At 40.9% G+C, this 23,640-nt stretch overlaps 1 long non-coding RNA gene across 1 annotated transcript in view; it reads left to right on the top strand.

The window, feature by feature from the left end:
* The first annotated feature begins 18,258 nt into the window (after positions 1–18,258).
* LOC141786583 (uncharacterized) overlaps positions 18,259–23,640 on the top strand; it is a 40,773-nt gene continuing 35,391 nt past the window's right edge. Inside the window, exon 1 of the long non-coding RNA XR_012597849.1 lies at positions 18,259–18,563. This is a non-coding gene — a long non-coding RNA (uncharacterized LOC141786583). The remainder of the gene's footprint in view (positions 18,564–23,640) is intronic.

Genomic DNA, 23,640 nt, shown 5'->3' with positions numbered 1-23,640 from the left:
ACTCTTATTCGCGATTGTCTTCCCTTGAATCTAAAAGTTTCTCACGTTTTGGGGGTCAAATATCACAACATTTGCAGGAAAAAGCTAAAGAGGACTGAGAATGCAGAAATTTGCCATGACCATAAGAAGCACTACAATTACATGCTGGATGCCAAAACAGCACAGAAAAGGCTCAGGACACGGAATTACATGAATCTGTACTCTGTTTTTCTGATTTCAGTATAAATGTCACAAAAGCTTAATTATTTCTCGTTCTTTCTTGAATCTGCATCAGAGAGTCGCTGTGATGAACCAAAACGCTTTGCGGGGCGAGAAACACCAAAAAGACTAGACAACATGCTGAATGAGACAAATCAACACCGAAAAGGCTCATGAAACGGGAAAAGTACTCTGATTTACTCATTTCAGTAAGTGTGTGACAAAAGCACAATTGTATAACAGTTCCCATGAACCTACATCATAGAGTCGTGGTTAAGCACCAAAAGTGCTTTGCTTTAGCGAGAAAAGCATAAAAATGACATATTATTTTAATCAAACTTTAAACTCTTATTCGCGATTGTCTTCCCTTGAATCTAAAAGTTTCTCACGTTTTGGGGGTCAAATATCACAACATTTGCAGGAAAAAGCTAAAGAGGACTGAGAATGCAGAAATTTGCCATGACCATAAGAAGCACTATAATAACATGCTGGATGCCAAAACAGCACAGAAAAGGCTCAGGACACGGAATTACATGAATCTGTACTCTGTTTTTCTGATTTCAGTATAAATGTCACAAAAGCTTAATTATTTCTCGTTCTTTCTTGAATCTGCATCAGAGAGTCGCTGTGATGAACCAAAACGCTTTGCGGGGCGAGAAACACCAAAAAGACTAGACAACATGCTGAATGAGACAAATCAACACCGAAAAGGCTCATGAAACGGGAAAAGTACTCTGATTTACTCATTTCAGTAAGTGCGTGACAAAAGCACAATTGTGTAACTGTTCCCATGAACCTGCATCATAGAGTCGTGGTTAAGCACCAAAAGCGCTTTGCTTTAGCGAGAAAAGCATAAAAATGACATATTATTTAATCAAACTTTAAACTCTTATTCGCAATTGTCTTCCCTTGAATCTGAAAGTTTCTCACGTTTTGGGGGTCAAATATCACAACATTTGCAGGAAAAAGCTAAAGAGGACTGAGAATGCAGAAATTTGCCATGACCATAAGAGGCACTACAATAACATGCTGGATGCCAAAACAGCACAGAAAAGGCTCAGGACACGGAATTACATGAATCTGTACTCTGTTTTTCTGATTTCAGTATAAATGTCACAAAAGCTTAATTATTTCTCGTTCTTTCTTGAATCTGCATCAGAGAGTCGCTGTGATGAACCAAAACGCTTTGCGGGGCGAGAAACACCAAAAAGACTAGACAACATGCTGAATGAGACAAATCAACACCGAAAAGGCTCATGAAACGGGAAAAGTACTCTGATTTACTCATTTCAGTAAGTGCGTGACAAAAGCACAATTGTGTAACTGTTCCCATGAACCTGCATCATAGAGTCGTGGTTAAGCACCAAAAGCGCTTTGCTTTAGCGAGAAAAGCATAAAAATGACATATTATTTAATCAAACTTTAAACTCTTATTCGCAATTGTCTTCCCTTGAATCTGAAAGTTTCTCACGTTTTGGGGGTCAAATATCACAACATTTGCAGGAAAAAGCTAAAGAGGACTGAGAATGCAGAAATTTGCCATGACCATAAGAGGCACTACAATAACATGCTGGATGCCAAAACAGCACAGAAAAGGCTCAGGACACGGAATTACATGTATCTGTACTCTGTTTTGCTCATTTCAGTATAAATGTCACAAAAGCATAATAATTCCTCGTTCTTTCTTGAATCTGCATCAGAGAGTCGCTGTAATGAACCAAAACGCTTTGCGGGACGAGAAACACCAAAAAGACTAGACAACATGCTGAATGAGACAAATCAACACCGAAAAGGCTCATGAAACGGGAAAAGTACTCTGATTTACTCATTTCAGTAAGTGTGTGACAAAAGCACAATTGTATACCAGTTCCCATGAACCTGCATCATAGAGTCGTGGTTAAGCACCAAAAGTGCTTTGCTTTAGCGAGAAAAGCATAAAAATGACATATTATTTTAATCAAACTTTAAACTCTTATTCGCCATTGTCTTCCCTTGAATCTGAAAGTTTCTCACGTTTTGGGGGTCAAATACCACAACATTTGCAGGAAAAAGCTAAAGAGGACTGAGAATGCAGAAATTTGCCATGACCATAAGAGGCACTACAATGACATGCTGGATGCCAAAACAGCACAGAAAAGGCTCAGGACACGGAATTACATGAATCTGTACTCTGTTATTCTGATTTCAGTATAATTGTCACAAAAGCATAATAATTTCTCGTTCTTTCTTGAATCTGCATCAGAGAGTCGCTGTGATGAACCAAAACGCTTTGCGAGGGCGAGAAACACCAAAAAGACTAGACAACATGCTGAATGAGACAAATCAACACCGAAAAGGCTCATGAAACGGGAAAAGTACTCTGATTTACTCATTTCAGTAAGTGTGTGACAAAAGCACAATTGTATAACAGTTCCCATGAACCTACATCATAGAGTCGTGGTTAAGCACCAAAAGTGCTTTGCTTTAGCGAGAAAAGCATAAAAATGACATATTATTTTAATCAAACTTTAAACTCTTATTCGCGATTGTCTTCCCTTGAATCTAAAAGTTTCTCACGTTTTGGGGGTCAAATATCACAACATTTGCAGGAAAAAGCTAAAGAGGACTGAGAATGCAGAAATTTGCCATGACCATAAGAAGCACTACAATTACATGCTGGATGCCAAAACAGCACAGAAAAGGCTCAGGACACGGAATTACATGAATCTGTACTCTGTTTTTCTGATTTCAGTATAAATGTCACAAAAGCTTAATTATTTCTCGTTCTTTCTTGAATCTGCATCAGAGAGTCGCTGTGATGAACCAAAACGCTTTGCGGGGCGAGAAACACCAAAAAGACTAGACAACATGCTGAATGAGACAAATCAACACCGAAAAGGCTCATGAAACGGGAAAAGTACTCTGATTTACTCATTTCAGTAAGTGTGTGACAAAAGCACAATTGTATAACAGTTCCCATGAACCTACATCATAGAGTCGTGGTTAAGCACCAAAAGTGCTTTGCTTTAGCGAGAAAAGCATAAAAATGACATATTATTTTAATCAAACTTTAAACTCTTATTCGCGATTGTCTTCCCTTGAATCTAAAAGTTTCTCACGTTTTGGGGGTCAAATATCACAACATTTGCAGGAAAAAGCTAAAGAGGACTGTGAATGCAGAAATTTGCCATGACCATAAGAAGCACTACAATAACATGCTGGATGCCAAAACAGCACAGAAAAGGCTCAGGACACGGAATTACATGTATCTGTACTCTGTTTTGCTCATTTCAGTATAAATGTCACAAAAGCATAATAATTCCTCGTTCTTTCTTGAATCTGCATCAGAGAGTCGCTGTAATGAACCAAAACGCTTTGCGGGACGAGAAACACCAAAAAGACTAGACAACATGCTGAATGAGACAAATCAACACCGAAAAGGCTCATGAAACGGGAAAAGTACTCTGATTTACTCATTTCAGTAAGTGTGTGACAAAAGCACAATTGTATACCAGTTCCCATGAACCTGCATCATAGAGTCGTGGTTAAGCACCAAAAGTGCTTTGCTTTAGCGAGAAAAGCATAAAAATGACATATTATTTTAATCAAACTTTAAACTCTTATTCGCCATTGTCTTCCCTTGAATCTGAAAGTTTCTCACGTTTTGGGGGTCAAATACCACAACATTTGCAGGAAAAAGCTAAAGAGGACTGAGAATGCAGAAATTTGCCATGACCATAAGAGGCACTACAATGACATGCTGGATGCCAAAACAGCACAGAAAAGGCTCAGGACACGGAATTACATGAATCTGTACTCTGTTTTTCTGATTTCAGTATAATTGTCACAAAAGCATAATAATTTCTCGTTCTTTCTTGAATCTGCATCAGAGAGTCGCTGTGATGAACCAAAACGCTTTGCGAGGGCGAGAAACACCAAAAAGACTAGACAACATGCTGAATGAGACAAATCAACACCGAAAAGGCTCATGAAACGGGAAAAGTACTCTGATTTACTCATTTCAGTAAGTGTGTGACAAAAGCACAATTGTATAACAGTTCCCATGAACCTGCATCATAGAGTCGTGGTTTAGCACCAAAAGCGCTTTGCTTTAGCGAGAAAAGCATAAAAATGACATATTATTTTAATCAAACTTTAAACTCTTATTCGCCATTGTCTTCCCTTGAATCTGAAAGTTTCTCACGTTTTGGGGGTCAAATATCACAACATTTGCAGGAAAAAGCTAAAGAGGACTGAGAATTCAGAAATTTGCCATGACCATAAGAGGCACTACAATAACATGCTGGATGCAAAAACAGCACAGAAAAGGCTCAGGACACGGAATTACATGAATCTGTACTCTGTTTTTCTGATTTCAGTATAAATGTCACAAAAGCTTAATTATTTCTCGTTCTTTCTTGAATCTGCATCAGAGAGTCGCTGTGATGAACCAAAACGCTTTGCGGGGCGAGAAACACCAAAAAGACTAGACAACATGCTGAATGAGACAAATCAACACCGAAAAGGCTCATGAAACGGGAAAAGTACTCTGATTTACTCATTTCAGTAAGTGCGTGACAAAAGCACAATTGTGTAACTGTTCCCATGAACCTGCATCATAGAGTCGTGGTTAAGCACCAAAAGCGCTTTGCTTTAGCGAGAAAAGCATAAAAATGACATATTATTTAATCAAACTTTAAACTCTTATTCGCAATTGTCTTCCCTTGAATCTGAAAGTTTCTCACGTTTGGGGGGTCAAATATCACAACATTTGCAGGAAAAAGCTAAAGAGGACTGAGAATGCAGAAATTTGCCATGACCATAAGAGGCACTACAATAACATGCTGGATGCCAAAACAGCACAGAAAAGGCTCAGGACACGGAATTACATGTATCTGTACTCTGTTTTGCTCATTTCAGTATAAATGTCACAAAAGCATAATAATTCCTCGTTCTTTCTTGAATCTGCATCAGAGAGTCGCTGTAATGAACCAAAACGCTTTGCGGGACGAGAACTACCAAAAAGACTAGACAACATGCTGAATGAGACAAATCAACACCGAAAAGGCTCATGAAACGGGAAAAGTACTCTGATTTACTCATTTCAGTAAGTGTGTGACAAAAGCACAATTGTATACCAGTTCCCATGAACCTGCATCATAGAGTCGTGGTTAAGCACCAAAAGTGCTTTGCTTTAGCGAGAAAAGCATAAAAATGACATATTATTTAATCAAACTTTAAACTCTTATTCGCCATTGTCTTCCCTTGAATCTGAAAGTTTCTCACGTTTTGGGGGTCAAATACCACAACATTTGCAGGAAAAAGCTAAAGAGGACAGAGAATGCAGAAATTTGCCATGACCATAAGAGGCACTACAATGACATGCTGGAGACCAAAACAGCACAGAAAAGGCTCAGGACACGGAATTACATGAATCTGTACTCTGTTTTTCTGATTTCAGTATAATTGTCACAAAAGCATAATAATTTCTCGTTCTTTCTTGAATCTGCATCAGAGAGTCGCTGTGATGAACCAAAACGCTTTGCGAGGGCGAGAAACACCAAAAAGACTAGACAACATGCTGAATGAGACAAATCAACACCGAAAAGGCTCATGAAACGGGAAAAGTACTCTGATTTACTCATTTCAGTAAGTGTGTGACAAAAGCACAATTGTATAACAGTTCCCATGAACCTGCATCATAGAGTCGTGGTTAAGCACCAAAAGCGCTTTGCTTTAGCGAGAAAAGCATAAAAATGACATATTATTTAATCAAACTTTAAACTCTTATTCGCCATTGTCTTCCCTTGAATCTGAAAGTTTCTCACGTTTTGGGGGTCAAATATCACAACATTTGCAGGAAAAAGCTAAAGAGGACTGAGAATTCAGAAATTTGCCATGACCATAAGAGGCACTACAATAACATGCTGGATGCAAAAACAGCACAGAAAAGGCTCAGGACACGGAATTACATGAATCTGTACTCTGTTTTTCTGATTTCAGTATAAATGTCACAAAAGCTTAATTATTTCTCGTTCTTTCTTGAATCTGCATCAGAGAGTCGCTGTGATGAACCAAAACGCTTTGCGGGGCGAGAAACACCAAAAAGACTAGACAACATGCTGAATGAGACAAATCAACACCGAAAAGTCTCATGAAACGGGAAAAGTACTCTGATTTACTCATTTCAGTAAGTGCGTGACAAAAGCACAATTGTGTAACTGTTCCCATGAACCTGCATCATAGAGTCGTGGTTAAGCACCAAAAGCGCTTTGCTTTAGCGAGAAAAGCATAAAAATGACATATTATTTAATCAAACTTTAAACTCTTATTCGCAATTGTCTTCCCTTGAATCTGAAAGTTTCTCACGTTTGGGGGGTCAAATATCACAACATTTGCAGGAAAAAGCTAAAGAGGACTGAGAATGCAGAAATTTGCCATGACCATAAGAGGCACTACAATAACATGCTGGATGCCAAAACAGCACAGAAAAGGCTCAGGACACGGAATTACATGTATCTGTACTCTGTTTTGCTCATTTCAGTATAAATGTCACAAAAGCATAATAATTCCTCGTTCTTTCTTGAATCTGCATCAGAGAGTCGCTGTAATGAACCAAAACGCTTTGCGGGACGAGAAACACCAAAAAGACTAGACAACATGCTGAATGAGACAAATCAACACCGAAAAGGCTCATGAACGGGAAAAGTACTCTGATTTACTCATTTCAGTAAGTGTGTGACAAAAGCACAATTGTGTAACTGTTCCCATGAACCTACATCATAGAGTCGTGGTTAAGCACCAAAAGCGCTTTGCTTTAGCGAGAAAAGCATAAAAATGACATATTATTTAATCAAACTTTAAACTCTTATTCGCAATTGTCTTCCCTTGAATCTGAAAGTTTCTCACGTTTTGGGGGTCAAATACCACAACATTTGCAGGAAAAAGCTAAAGAGGACTGAGAATGCAGAAATTTGCCATGACCATAAGAGGCACTACAATAACATGCTGGATGCCAAAACAGCACAGAAAAGGCTCAGGACACGGAATTACATGTATCTGTACTCTGTTTTGCTCATTTCAGTATAAATGTCACAAAAGCATAATAATTCCTCGTTCTTTCTTGAATCTGCATCAGAGAGTCGCTGTGATGAACCAAAACGCTTTGCGAGGGCGAGAAACACCAAAAAGACTAGACAACATGCTGAATGAGACAAATCAACACCGAAAAGTCTCATGAAACGGGAAAAGTACTCTGATTTACTCATTTCAGTAAGTGTGTGACAAAAGCACAATTGTGTAACTGTTCCCATGAACCTGCATCATAGAGTCGTGGTTAAGCACCAAAAGTGCTTTGCTTTAGCGAGAAAAGCATAAAAATGACATATTATTTAATCAAACTTTAAACTCTTATTCGCCATTGTCTTTCCTTGATTCTGAAAGTTTCTCACGTTTTGGGGGTCAAATATCACAACATTTGCAGGAAAAAGCTAAAGAGGACTGAGAATGCAGAAATTTGCCATGACCATAGGAGGCACTACAATAACATGCTGGATGCCAAAACAGCACAGAAAAGGCTCAGGACACGGAATTACATGTATCTGTACTCTGTTTTGCTCATTTCAGTATAAATGTCACAAAAGCATAATAATTCCTCGTTCTTTCTTGAATCTGCATCAGAGAGTCGCTGTAATGAACCAAAACGCTTTGCGGGACGAGAAACACCAAAAAGACTAGACAACATGCTGAATGAGACAAATCAACACCGAAAAGGCTCATGAAACGGGAAAAGTACTCTGATTTACTCATTTCAGTAAGTGTGTGACAAAAGCACAATTGTATAACAGTTCCCATGAACCTGCATCATAGAGTCGTGGTTAAGCACCAAAAGCGCTTTGCTTTAGCGAGAAAAGCATAAAAGTGACATATTATTTTAATCAAACTTTAAACTCTTATTCGCCATTGTCTTCCCTTGAATCTGAAAGTTTCTCACGTTTTGGGGGTCAAATATCACAACATTTGCAGGAAAAAGCTAAAGAGGACTGAGAATGCAGAAATTTGCCATGACCATAAGAAGCACTACAATAACATGCTGGATGCCAAAACAGCACAGAAAAGGCTCAGGACACGGAATTACATGTATCTGTACTCTGTTTTGCTCATTTCAGTATAAATGTCACAAAAGCATAATAATTCCTCGTTCTTTCTTGAATCTGCATCAGAGAGTCGCTGTAATGAACCAAAACGCTTTGCGGGACGAGAAACACCAAAAGACTAGACAACATGCTGAATGAGACAAATCAACACCGAAAAGGCTCATGAAACGGGAAAAGTACTCTGATTTACTCATTTCAGTAAGTGTGTGACAAAAGCACAACTGTATAACAGTTCCCATGACCCTGCATCATAGAGTCGTGGTTAAGCACCAAAAGTGCTTTGCTTTAGCGAGAAAAGCATAAAAATGACATATTATTTGAATCAAACTTTAAATTCTTATTCGCAATTGTCTTCCCTTGAATCTGAAAGTTTCTCACGTTTTGGGGGTCAAATACCACAACATTTGCAGGAAAAAGCTAAAGAGGACAGAGAATGCAGAAATTTGCCATGACCATAAGAAGCACTACAATAACATGCTGGATGCAAAAATAGCACAGAAAAGGCTCAGGACACGGAATTACATGAATCTGTACTCTGTTTTTCTGATTTCAGTATAAATGTCACAAAAGCTTAATTATTTCTCGTTCTTTCTTGAATCTGCATCAGAGAGTCGCTGTAATGAACCAAAACGCTTTGCGGGGCGAGAAACACCAAAAAGACTAGACAACATGCTGAATGAGACAAATCAACACCGAAAAGGCTCATGAAACGGGAAAAGTACTCTGATTTACTCATTTCAGTAAGTGTGTGACAAAAGCACAATTGTGTAACTGTTCCCATGAACCTGCATCATAGAGACGTGGTAAGCACCAAAAGTGCTTTGCTTTAGCGAGAAAAGCATAAAAATGACATATTATTTTAATCAAACTTTAAACTCTTATTCGCCATTGTCTTTCCTTGAATCTGAAAGTTTCTCACGTTTTGGGGGTCAAATACCACAACATTTGCAGGAAAAAGCTAAAGAGGACAGAGAATGCAGAAATTTGCCATGACCATAAGAAGCACTACAATAACATGCTGGATGCAAAAATAGCACAGAAAAGGCTCAGGACACGGAATTACATGAATCTGTACTCTGTTTTTCTGATTTCAGTATAAATGTCACAAAAGCTTAATTATTTCTCGTTCTTTCTTGAATCTGCATCAGAGAGTCGCTGTAATGAACCAAAACGCTTTGCGGGGCGAGAAACACCAAAAAGACTAGACAACATGCTGAATGAGACAAATCAACACCGAAAAGGCTCATGAAACGGGAAAAGTACTCTGATTTACTCATTTCAGTAAGTGTGTGACAAAAGCACAATTGTGTAACTGTTCCCATGAACCTGCATCATAGAGACGTGGTAAGCACCAAAAGTGCTTTGCTTTAGCGAGAAAAGCATAAAAATGACATATTATTTTAATCAAACTTTAAACTCTTATTCGCCATTGTCTTTCCTTGAATCTGAAAGTTTCTCACGTTTTGGGGGTCAAATATCACAACATTTGCAGGAAAAAGCTAAAGAGGACTGAGAATGCAGAAATTTGCCATGACCATAAGAAGCACTACAATAACATGTTGGATGCCAAAACAGCACAGAAAAGGCTCAGGACACGGAATTACATGAATCTGTACTCTGTTTTTCTCATTTCAGTATAATTGTCACAAAAGCATTATAATTTCTCGTTCTTTCTTGAATCTGCATCAGAGAGTCGCTGTAATGAACCAAAACGCTTTGCGGGGCGAGAAACACCAAAAAGACTAGACAACATGCTGAATGAGACAAATCAACACCGAAAAGGCTCAGGAAACGGAAAAGTACTCTGATTTACTCATTTCAGTAAGTGTGTGACAAAAGCACAATTGTATACCAGTTCCCATGAACCTACATCATAGAGTCGTGGTTAAGCACCAAAAGTGCTTTGCTTTAGCGAGAAAAGCATAAAAATGACATATTATTTAATTAAACTTTAAACTCTTATTCGCAATTGTCTTTCCTTGAATCTGAAAGTTTCTCCAATATCGGGGTCAAATATCACAGCATTTGCAGGAAAACGCTAAAGAGACATCAATGAAAATCATACCGTTAGCTCTCACGCATTTGCTTTTGTTTTTTCATGTTTTGGTTGTCAAGTGTGACAGCCACTGCAGGAAAAAGCGAAGGAGAACAATGATAGGTGATCTGAATTTCTGCACAGTGATCCTCCTAGATGACATTAAAACAAATTTAAGATTTTGCAAATTGCAACCTGACTCACGTTGTTTGTTTGAACCAAAATAATTTTTAGAGCCAAACGAACGTGTGTATGACAAAATATTAAAAGCATTATAAGATGACACTGATTTGTATCTTTTCCTGTGTTTGCTGTTAGATAAGTGTATGAGTTAAATATGGTCGCTAGATGGCGCCCTCGATCAATTAACAAATTGAGTACTGTTCTGAGAAAAGGTTGCACTGTGCGTGCTGTACTGATTCAGAATCAGAATCAGAATCAGAATCGGTTTTTATTGCCAAGTATGCAACACATACAAGGAATTTGACTCCGGCAGTTGTTGTCTCTAGCACAAGAGGTACACACAAACATGATACATAAACATGACAATAAAAAATAGATAAATAAAAAGATGTGGGTGTAGAAAAGGGCTGGGATAAAATGTGCATCAGAAATATTTACAGAATACTGGGATACTTACAATTGAAGGTGGAAAAGTGCAACTGTGCGGTCCGTAGTGCAGCTGTAAACTGTTTTAAAAAAGGTGCCAGTGTTAGTTACAGTTTTTATTATTTAATATGGAGACTGCAGACGGATAGAAACTACTCCTGTGCCGGCTTGTCCTGGTCCGCAGAGCTCTGAGGCGCTTGCCGGATGGGAGCATTTCAAAGAGTCCGTGAGCAGGGTGAGTGGAGTCCCTCACAATGTTTTCTGCACTCCTCTGAGTCCTAGAGCAGTAGAGGTCCTGGATGGAGGGCAGGAGAACACCAATGATGCGCTCAGCAGTCCTCACAGTGCGCTGCAGTCTGAATCGGTCCTGCCTGGTGGCAGCTCCAAACCACACAGTGATGGAGGAGCACAGAACGGACTCGATGACTGCAGTGTAGAACTGCAGCAGCAGCTCAGGGGGCAGTCCATGTCTTCTCAGGAGGCGCAGGAAGTACACATCCGCTGCTGAGCCTTCTTGAGGATGGAGCTGATGTTCTTGCTGATGATCGTGCCCAGGAATCTGAAGTTCTCCACAATGGACACCGGGCTGTTGAGGACTGTGAGGGGGGACAGGGCGGGGGATGTCTCCTTAAGTCCACTATCATCTCCACCGTCTTGAGCGAGTTGAGCTCCAGGTTGTTCTGTTTACACCAGAGCACCAGCTGATCCACTTGCTGTCTTGTAAGCAGTCTCATCACCATCCTGGATGAGACTGATGATGGTGGTGTCGTCTGCGAACTTCAGCAGCTTCACAGAGGCGTCTGTGGAGGTGCAGTCATTGGTGTAGAGGGAGAAGAGTAGTGGAGAAAGGACACATCCTTGGGGAGTCCCTGTGCTGGTGGTCCGAATGTCCGAAATGGCCTGCCCCAGCCTCACCTGCTGACTTCTGTCAGTCAGAAAGCTGTAGATCCACTGACAGAGTGCAGGAGGCACAGTGAGCTGGGCCAGTTTGGAGCAAGCAGAGGGGGGGGGCACAGTGTTGAGGGCCGAGCTGAAGTCCACAAAAAGGGCACGTGCATAGGTCCCAGGACGATCCAGGTGATGCAGGATGTAATGCAGCCCCAAGTTGACAGCGTCGTCCACTGATCTTTTTGCCAGGTAGGCAAACTGCAGGGGGTCCAGCAGGTCCTTTGTGAGGGTCTTCAGATGGGCCAACACCAGCTGCTCAAAGGTCTTCATGACCACAGATGTCAGTGCGACAGGCCTGTAGTTATTTAGTCCTGAGATGGTGGGTTTCTTGGGGACGGGGATGATGGTGGAGCGCTTGAAGCAGGAGGGGACCACACCCAGCTCCAGGGACCTGTTGAAGAGCTGGGGGAAGACAGGAGCTAGCTGGTCTGCACAGGCTCGCAGACAGGAGGGGGAACCCCCATCAGGGCCTGGAGCTTTCCTGCTTTTTTGTCCCTGCAGCAGCAGGGTCACTTCCTCCTCGCTCACTTGGAGGGTCTGGGGAGTGGGTGTGCTGGAACCCCGGGGATGAGATGGAGTTGAGATGAGGGGCTCAGTGTCAGTGGGTGGGGGGGGGTGGGGGTGGGGGTGGGGGTGGGGGTGGGGGGGGGGGGGGGGGGGGGGCAGAGTGACTGCAGAGAGGAGAGGAGCAGGTGTGAAGTGGTCCCTTTCGAATCTGCAGTAGAAGGTGTTGAGGTCGTCAGCCATGAGACGCTGATATACACCCTGTTTGAGCAGTGTTCATGGAGTGCAAGAGCAGGGCGGCAAGACACCTGCAGTTCACGTGTCAGATTAAAGTCTTAAAAGTCTAAGCATAAAGATTAAGCTTGTAGTGGCACTGAATAGGGTTTTATGGAGCACCCAGAGCAGCAATGAAGAAATATATTATTGTACAGGTAGGAATATGTTTCAGTTAACACAAATAAGATAAATATAGATAACAAAGTACAACATATTGCTAGGCGCCGCTCTGTTGGTTATGGCTGCCTTTGCAGCAGCTCTCTCTTTTCTGTCCGTTTCTAGTAATTTTTTCGCCTCTTATTTTGTAATCTTTGTATTTGGAGTGGATCATTACTTTGTGTGGCTCATTTGTTGGTCATGGACACCAAACTTTTTGTGGCTTAGTGATATTTTTACTACTTTTGCTCCTGTGTTTGTCTAGAGATCCTACATGTAACCATGGCTGCATTTTTTACATGTGAACTCAGCTGTTTGCAGCCTGTAGCATGTCAACGCTAACTGGTGTAAGGCCTGATGTCTTGCTACAAGGTGAGGAGTAGGAGGTGAGGACGACGTGATGGTTCTCAGGTGTGAACTAAGAAGTGACGACATGGACCTGTTAGAGACCTAGACCTGTTGGATCCATCGTTATTGGATACGTAAGATCTATCTCCAAGCTATCCATGCTAACCCAGCAATAGAGGGAATTCCAGAGGGCAGAGTGCTATTCATGCTATTCACAGACATGGCTAACGAAGCTAACATCAGACACCAACGCCATGTTGGAAGAGCTTCACCTGAGTATACAGGATACAGAAGACAGAGATGGAGCATGACTGAAAGAAGCTCAGTCCGGACCCTGTGGAGGTGGAGGCTGGCTGAACTGGAGAATGATAGACAAGCTGTCATCATCTTTTTTCTTATGGACCTTTTTGCACTTTCTTACTTTTGTTTTCTTGATTGCTGCTGCGACTTCAGTTTCGTTGTACTTGTTACAAAGACAATAAGTTCTATTCTATGGTGAGAAGTCAGAGTGGCACTGAAAACATACAGACCAAGAATTGGAGGAACTTATGGATATCAAAAAAAAAAAAAATTATAATAATAATAATAAAAATTAAAAGCCAACCAAAACACCAGAGATATTACTCCATTTTAAAATGTAAGACTTTAAACTTTAAAAAATCTCTGTTATTCTTCAATTGATTGAGTCTATGAGAAGTCAGAGTGGTACTGAAAACGTACAGACCAAAAATTGTCAGAACTATGGAAAACAAAACAATTGAAAGCCACCAAATCAGAGGTGGGGTAGGGGGCTCTTCTCACACCCCTGTTTCTACGGTGCCCCCTGGGGCATGGGGTAAAAAAGGGATCCGCTGCCTTGGGTTCTGGGCAAGTGGCACAGCGGGGATCCTGCGGCGCCCCGGGGGATGCCCATGGCTTTATATTTACTTATTTACTTATTTATTTATTTATTTATTTATCTAATCCTTTTTTTAAATTATTTTTATTTTTTTTTATTTTTTGGTGAGTGAGGAGGAAAAGGGGTATTTCACCACCTGAGTGGCTGGAGGCTCCGAGTGTGTTGTGATATGGTGCTGCCGTGTTGTGATGTTGTTGTGTGGTCGTCTTGTGGTGCTGTGGTGTCGTTGTGCTGTTGTGTCAACGTATGGGTATGGATGGACAGAATGTTTATGTGCGGGTGTCAGGGTCCACGGAGGAGGGCTGGTGAGCTGGGGTACAGATGAGAGGGGGATAGGGGTGGGTTGGGACAGGGGGTTGTGTAAGGGGGACACTGGGTTTTTGGGGAGAGGACTTCTGTGGTCTCCGGTGTCTGGCCGGGTGCGCTGGGGGCTGGCACCGACTCGTGATGGGTGGTGGCCTGGGCTGGGTCTGTCCTCCTGGGTACCTGGCCGAACCCTCTCTCCTCGGGGGTGAGCGGCCCTTGGGCACAGGTGACCCCGGGTCCTACCCCCTACACTCGATAGGGGGCCCTGCGTCCAGCGGGGCCTGTAGGCCTCAGTCCCTGGCCCCCTGGGGTCCTCCCTCCGCAGCGTCGGGGGCCTGCCTCTAGCCTTCCCGGGACGCCCCCTCCTTGCCCCTCCTGGGTTGGCGTGCTGCTGTCTCCATGGTGGTCTGTCTGGGCCCTGTGCTCTGTTGTGGCTGCTAGATGCCCGGATATGAGGGCTGTCTCAGTTCGCGTTTGGCCTCTGGGAACAGCGGGGCCACATCTGCATGATCACACCTTGGAATGATCACCTGACCTAAATCAAACCCAATATTCTGTACTGCCACCTGTACCCCGATACGTGTAGGTGAGTATATGCTTCTGTGTATTTTTCTATATACGTATATGTACCTTCTTACAATTGTCGTTGTTGTGCTCACTGCTACTCATGATTTCTCCAGTTCAATTTCTCCACAGGTGCTTCTTGTGATTATGATGTCAAAGACCTCAGGATACTGCCTCTTTTCAGGCTCAGTAGCTGCTTGTTTATTTCTCCTGTCTGTAGTCATTTGTTCAGTTGTTGTGGTTGCTCTCTACTGTTGTTTTGTTGTCTCTCTCTCCCCCTCTGTCTTGTCTCTTCTCTACACTCTTTCCCTTTATCACTGTTTCTTAAGCAGTAATCTTCAAACTTGGCAATATACGGGAGGGAAACTGTATGGATACATGTATGCGTATGTATGTGCATATATACGTATGTGTGTGTGTGTATGTATATATATGTATGTGTATTTATGTATAAAATATATATCAAAAAACACTAACAAAGAGTACAATTTTAACACTCAAGTGGAGCCTTATACACTAACGGCTCCCTTTGGAAAAGCAAATGTGTTCTGCACAATACGGCAGCCAGACCATTATTCTGTTGTCGTGACGCTGAACAGGACAAGGGGAAAAAAGAAAAAAAAAGAAAGCCACCAAATCATCAGATATATTACTCCTTCATTCTATAATGTAAGACTTTAAACTTTGAAAATCTCTATTTTCTAAAATAAAATTTCTTGAATTTATTTGTAAGTAGTCAGACTGGTACCAATTTACGGAACGAAATTTGTGGGAACTTATGGATAACAAAAAAATTGAAAGCCACCACAACATCAGAGACATAACTATTTTATTTGAGGATCCTAGACTTTAACATTTGACATCTTTGTTTTTCCACACTAATCGCTTGATATCTTGTGTGTGAGAAGTCAGAGTGATACCGAAAACATACAGAACAAGAATAGTCAAACTAATGGATAACAAAAAAAAATTGAAAGCCACCAAAATGTCAGAGATATTTCTTTTCTATTTGAGGGTCCTAGACTTTAACATTAAAAATCTCTGATATTCCACATTAATCGCTTGGTTTCTTGTTTGTGAGAAGTCAGAGTAGTAGTGAAAACATACAGACCAAGAATTGTCAGAACCTAACATAAAAATTTAAAGCCACCAAAACACCACAGGTATTGCTCCCTTATTTTAGGATCTAAAATTTTTACTTTGAAAATCTCCGTTATTCTACAGTAAAATTGATTGCTGGTCAAGTCAAGGAGGGGAAGCTCATTTTTTCCAGCCTTCATCATAAATTCGATTATGTATGTAAACGTAAATTCTACCCTCCATTCTTCTCAAGAAAATGATCTGTGACCCTGTCGTATCAACCAGGTGTTTTTTCCAGGGATTTTACCCAGTGTTCTCTCAATGGCCAGCAGAGCTAGACTGCTAAAAGGGTCTTGGCCCATTGTGTTGTGGGTGTTAGACTTGAGCCGCTTTAAACAGAAGCTCCTCTCTACACCTGCAGGCTGTAAGTGTGAGTGACTGGGGAGAAGCTCGGCAGCTGTAGCTGTAGCTGTATTGGTGAAAAGAGAGAGAATCTTTAAACACAACGCTCGTCGTTTTTAAGAAAGGTAAACTCGCTTGGGATCGATAAAGCCACCGAATCAGTCCAGAACAACTGAATGTACAACTGAGAAGATGCTCCAGTGGAGGGTTATACTTCAAGATCGCTGACTGGCTCATTTCACTGTCAATCAAAAAGGGATTCGGCCTCTGACAGATCATCCAATCATCATGCAGAAGCCCAGCGTCCAGGCCAGCCCACTGTCTCATAGACCCCAGAGACGCTTAGCGTCCGAGGACGAGACAAAGCCCAGCGTTTATCCAATAACTGTCCAGTTTCCACAGTGGATATATATATATATATATATATATATATATATATATATATATATATATATTAGGGCTGTCATTTTAACGCGTTAATTACATTAATTAATGACACCGCAAATTCACGCGTTATAAAAATGAACGCAGATTAATCTGGATCCCAAACACGCGAGGCATTCAAAGACACACTTATGTAGAACTAGAGCCTTATTTAGCGGTGTTTTTGTGTGAAAGTAACGCCCTGAAAATTCTCTAAATAAAGCGTGAATGCAGACAGATATCAGATTTTTTCGGTGAGAGTCCGTTTATTTGTGCTTTTGGTCAAGTAAAATATTGCCCCGTCAGAGTGCAGAGGGGCAGGGAGGGGGTGTTTGGTAAGTATTCGCGAATCCCCGGAAGATGACAGGTATGAGCCCGCCCACAATTTAACAAAATATGATTGGCTAAGACAACTGTCATTGTCAAATTGTGTCCACATTCGCTTGAGTTACACAGGCATTCGTTGCAGTTACTGAAGGCCCTACCTGCCAGAATGTGTCGCTGATTTACCAAGATACCATCAAAGGGAAAATTGTGATTGGTCCATTTTCCATTTCGTTATATTAACCCCATTGTTTGCCAGGACAAGTTTTTAAAAATAATATAAAACTCATTACTATGATTTCATTGAGTAAAATAAATAAATAAAAACAAAATAAAACAAAATAAAGAAATAAAATACTTATTTAGGAGTACAAAAATTCTTTCAATATTTTCTATTAGGCTTTCACTGAATACCTTGAAGGCCCAGTGGGTTCCCCACTGATATATATATATATATATATATATATATATATATATATATATATATATATATATATATATATATATATATATATATATATATATATATATATATAATATATAAATAATCCATCCATCCATAACAATAAATAAATAAAATAGTCACAAGGTCATAAGAGATGTTACAATTCAAACAATTAAAAGGAATCAATACATAAAAGTTGTATAAATATGGTTAGAATTGTATTTCATGTATGTGTTAAAAAGGTTTAAAAGCTGTTCAAAGTAAACGAGTGATGAGTATCAGTTAAAAACGAGTGAAATACAAAATGTTTTCATGTATTTTATTTTGTTTTTATTTTGAAAGAGCTAAAAGGAAGTGCTGTGTACACAACCCTTGCCGATCAGTTTCGTATTCGCTTTACTAAGAAACCGGAAGTGGGATGCGCTAGCTTGACCTGGAGAGACGCAATTTGAATCTGCCATGGCTGCTATTTTTGAGTAATTAGAAGAGTTTTCTGGACTTTTAGCTCAATGGTCGTCAATGAACACTCGTCTATTGCTTTTGGATTAACTATGGATAATTTCTGCCCGAAGTCTGCCCTGCAGTAGGTTGTTTAAAGAACTTTTGAAGCAGTTTAGCACCGTAGCTTGTAGCATTCGCTAGTTTAGCGGATGTAGCGCCGCCAATGGACTAGTTTTGCTCAGTCAGCTTTCTATGGAGACTTCTTTCTCATCATTCCGGACTGGATATGAAGATTAGTCGTTGTCAAAGTGCTAATAGACTGCTGGAAAAGTTCAAAGTGTGGATTTTATCTTTGCTTTCCTGGACATCGCTTGCTAAAGGCTAACCCTGCATTCGCCAAAGTGGGAGGCTCGAGCTGCGATCTTTGGACACTGTTTGGATTTCTCTTCACGTGAACTTGGACTGGAGGCTGTGAGTACTGACTGAACTACAAGCTCAGGGTTTATTTTGGTTTGCTCCTAGAGTGAAGCAGCCATTAAGTTTTGGGCCTCACCGCAGGCCAGCAACTATAGGGTTTTTCTAAACTTAATAACCAGGCAGGTGTGAGTGTGTGTGGCCCCTTACATAGGTTATTATTTTAAGTTAAGAAACACATTATTTCAAGTTAAGAAACTTATTATTTTAAGCCAAGAAACTGAGAAAATACAGATTTCAGGAGCAATTATGATTTATTGTTGGTTTATTTGTTATAATGTTGATTTTAAAAATGTTCAGTTAACTGGAAGTTTGCATTTAACTTAAAAGTTTGATCATTTAATCTGATCTTGGTTTCTCTGCATGTAAGATCGTAATAAGAGTGGGTATCGAATATTAAAGGGACACTTGGGATTTTTTACACAGTAACATAGATGAAGCAGTATCTCTTCATTAGCTCTCAATATAATATTTAAGAACCTAGAGGCCCTTTCCTAATATAGTGGGTAAAGTTGGGCCACAAATATGACTAAAGCACCTGATAATGTAGCAAACAAAAGAGAATTCTACATAATCATTTGCATGTATGTCCAAAAACAATTGAAACTGATTTACTGCACAAGTGACACAATGATGTGAAGATTGAACAAGTAGTTTTGAGAATTTCAATTCTGATCTGAGAAATGAACCAAAGCAACTGAGAAAAACTACAATAGTTGCATACGAAAAGGGTCCTAAAAAGTGGGACGGCTCGTCTCGGTTATTTGGGGATCTTTCCCGGAATAAGTCAGTGGAAACACCACAAAATCCATGCCTTACCCAGACGAACCGAACTGGTCTGCTTGGTGGAAATGTGGCTTTAGAACCACCCTCTCATATGAATGTTGTTTTCTGCTGTATTTCATGCTGGCAGTGTCTGCTACATAAGATAAGACAAAAGATAAATAACCGTGAGAGTAGAGGGCTTTTATTTACTTATTTATCAATATTTAATTCTATTTCCACATTTATGTGGGTGCTTGACGTGACGCTCCATTTTGTGTCCTTTGTGACAAATATAAATAATAACTCATAATACTTAATTAAAACCCCTATTTTTTCCTTTACAGTATAAACTTCCAGAATAAATACATCTGTAGTTAATGAGCTTTAAAATTCAAATATGAAAATATTTTGTTTTAAACATGACATTTGTCCACCGGTGTGACTAGTTCTTTCATTCTCCTTGTTTCAAGGAAGATGTCTTCTAATGTTTCTTTGAGTTCTATTTTATTAATGGTCTTTCAACCAATATTAAAAGGAGATATGCCTTTTTATGTTGCTGTTGCACTTTAAGTTGATTTTTGGTTCATTGTTAAATTTTAAAGGAAGGAGATATGCCTATATAGGGTGCGCGTCATTTTAATTATATTTGCCTTACCCCACATGGAAAGATAAAGTGGGGACCACTGTGTCACATCAGCTCGCAAGCTCTCTGTTAAAGGGTCAAAATTTATTTTAATCAAATCAGCTAGCACAGGTGGAAATGTTATACCTAGATACTTAATGCCTTTCTTGGGCCAGGCAAAGTTACCAAATTGGAAGAGAGATTTAGGGCAGTATGGTGTAAGAGGAGGAGCCTCAGACTTTGACCAATTTACTTTAAAACCTGAAACGGAAGAAAACCTATCTATAATTTTAAACAGGGAGAGGAGAGGGGATCTGAAACAAACAAGAGAATATATATAGCATTAATTTATGGCGATGCTCTCCAACTAAAATGCCTGGAAATGTAGGCTCACTGCGGATAGCCACTGCTAATGGCTCCAGCACAACAGCAAAGAGCAGGGGAGAAAGAGGATCCCCCTGTCTAGTGCCTCTACCTAGTTCAAATGGAGAGGATATGACACCATTAGTGAGAACAGAAGCTGTGGGATGAGTGTAAATAAGGCTGACCCAATCTATGAACCTCTGGCCAAAACCAAAAGACTCCAGGGCAGAGAGCAGGGGTGCTTCCCAATGTGCCAAAATGCAGTCTCCTATCTCCTCTCTCCTCCGCGACACAGGAAGTACTTTGTGAGCAGCCATGCTGGAGGACATTTCAATGCTAAATGTGCTCGGAGGAGAGAGGAGACTGAGCTGGAGGAGGCATAATCAAGGAAACACAAGAGCAGGCTTCGCGGAAGTCTTTTCACTGACAGACACGCCCCCTTGTGACGTATCAGAGCCGTCTATAAAGCGTCAGCTGTCCACATGTGTGAAACGTGAGCTCCATGGAGCAAGATAAGCTGTCTAAGTGTAAAGTCTGGCTCACACTACAGGATTCTCGCCCCGATTTAACCCAGATTGGGTCCCCCCGACAATCGGGGAAGAAATCTGGTCGTGGACTAAAATCGGCCGACGTTCGGGCAAGATTATCTTCTAGTGTGAGCGGTTGACGGATGAATCTTTAGCCCCACGATCGTCGCACAGACTCGTCGGAGCCGCCCCGATAATTTTCATGTTTGATATTTATCTGGATGATTACAACATTCATTCTCACTGAGGGTGACAACAGACAATTAGAAAGAGCCCCAGAGACCGGACAACAGACAACACACGCAGGCTGAAAGTGAAACTCAAAGGCTCCGGGTCAGCTGACTGCGCACTCCACTGGCCCACTCGAGCCAGTTCAATAATGCCTTTAAAAATAACACATAAGCAACCCAATTTTCATAGAGTAGCAAACTGTTGTTTTATCAGTGATGGGTGTGAGATCGTGCCATTATTGGCTGATACAGCAACAGTTTCACCTCTGTCCCTCTGCGTGCACGTAATGGATGAAAGGCACCGCTGCAGACAGCTCCACTTCTCTCTCCTCCTGTCCCACCAGTGCCCTAAGCAGTGCTTATAGCAGAATAAACACATTATTTATGAACACAAAGTGGCCCCAATATAAGACTTAAAAACTATCAATCTGGGCCTGGGAAAACGTGACATTTTTCTTTTTCATTCATGAACATATTCATGTTAAACTGATCTAAAAGTGAATATGAATTTTCTGCGGTTGAGCGCCCTGTTGTTTACATTATTTTTCTTAGTTTAGTTTGTCTCGTGCGTTCAGACCGGTTTATCCAGCTGTGACGCCGTCATCACTAAAATACGTCGCTTCATGTGACGCTCCGGAGGAGAGGACATCTCAATGCTCATAAAATGAACCTCCTCGTCTCCTCTCTACTCTCTTCGTTTCCCCGCGTCTCTGGCATGCATCTCTGGTGGGTGGGACTAAGACGCAAGTGGAGGAGGTGAGTGGAGGAGGCGAGGATGGAACTTTGGAGCTTTGAGAAGCACCCCAGGAACTGCCACTCAACCCTGTCAAAAGCCTTCTCGGCGTCCAAGGAGATGGCTGCCACAGGGGAGGTGTATATAGAGATAATTTTGTTTCTTTATTATTCAATCAAAAAGAATAGATTTGAAACCAAAAAAAGAGATTTGTAATCAAAAGACAATAAGTAGGAAATGAAAAAAAAAAAGTTGAGATCAAAACAGAGCAGGTTGCAATTGAAAAAAAAAAGTTGAGATCAAAATGCAACAGTTTGCATTTGAAAAAAAAAGTTGAGATCAAAATACAACAGGTTGCATTTGAAAAAAAATAAATTGAGATTAAAACACAACAGGTTGCGATTGAAAAATTAAACTGAGAACCTATTTCTTTCCATTTTGCTTATAAATCAGCCCTCTTTGCTTTCAAGTTGAAAACCTTCTCTTGAAAATCATTCCTTTTTGTTTGCAAACTCCAAAGTTTTGCTTGCGAATTTTACTGCACTTACTGGGTGGGGCCTACGCTGGTGGATGACAGAATAGTTTCTATTGGTTGGTTTGACCTGGCTTTACCGAGTGCCAGCGCCAGCTACCACTTCCTTACACAACGCCTGGAGGTAAGTTGATAGCCTCTGGCTAGAGTCCGCTGTGCACTCACAAAACAACAACAACACAATAAAATGAATTATAATGCCCTACTGCTGCAAGCACGCTAATTTAGCATGGTTGTCTCTGCTAGTCACGGCCTGAGCATAGTTACATTAGCTAAGATAGTGAGTGATTAAAACACTGTTCCACGGTACAAGCGGGGGCATGGTTCCTACACAACAGTACAGGGTTTCTCCCAGTGTACTATAAGCCTGGCGGGCCCGCCAGGCTTTACCTGCCGCCCCACGCCAGGCTAAGCTTTTTAATTCACTTTTGGCACTCCATTAACACATGATCAGGTGTCTTTTTCATCACCTGACAACGTTACAACTTCGTTGAGCATAGTCGCGCCTAACGGGACATGTCGCGGACGTATAACATATAACATTTATGTATATCATTTTAACACCAGTCAAAGCAGAGTGCGACTGCTCAAGACACTCTTGAAATGTTGTTCAACCTATCACATAAATAAATAATTATAATACTGTTTGCACTAAAAACTTCAGGACAACTGTCTGGTGTAGCATTATTTCGTCTCTCTCTGTCTCTCTCTGACACACAGTGACACACGCCTTCCTCTGGTCAGTTGCCATGACAACGTGACGCTCACTGATCAATTGTTTGGACCTGAGTGAAAACAAACGCGAGCCCTACGAGCTGAAAAATCAAACGATGGATCATTTTCACATGTGGTGAAAGCATCTAAGCTCACAGAAGCTTTGAGCTCTGTGCTAACAGCTAGCAGCCATGCTACAGCGGCCAGCTGAGCCTTGCCGAGCCGCGTCTCGGTTCTCGTTAACGGCACCTCGGTCCGCTCTGTGCAGACCTCTCGGCCAGTTGGTGAAGCAGCGGTCTGCTGAGCATGACGTCCGTCAAATGCAACCTGTTGTATTTTGATCTCAACTTTTTTTTTTTTCAAATGCAAACTGTTGTATTTTGATCTCAACTTTTTTTTTTCAATTGCAACCTGCTCTGTTTTGATCTCAACTTTTTTTTTTTCATTTCCTACTTATTGTCTTTTGATTACAAATCTCTTTTTTGGTTTCAAATCTATTCTTTTTGATTGAATAATAAAGAAACAAAATTATCTCCATAGGTGTAGTCCTGACAGACCCACATTATATCAATAAACCTTCTGATGTTG

This window comes from Halichoeres trimaculatus, unplaced genomic scaffold, assembly GCF_033239565.1.
Source record: "Halichoeres trimaculatus isolate MK-OKI-2021-1 unplaced genomic scaffold, fHalTri1.1 fHalTri1_scaffold_45, whole genome shotgun sequence".
NCBI lineage: Eukaryota > Metazoa > Chordata > Actinopteri > Labriformes > Labridae > Halichoeres > Halichoeres trimaculatus.
This window is presented reverse-complemented; position numbering and strand designations above follow the sequence as displayed.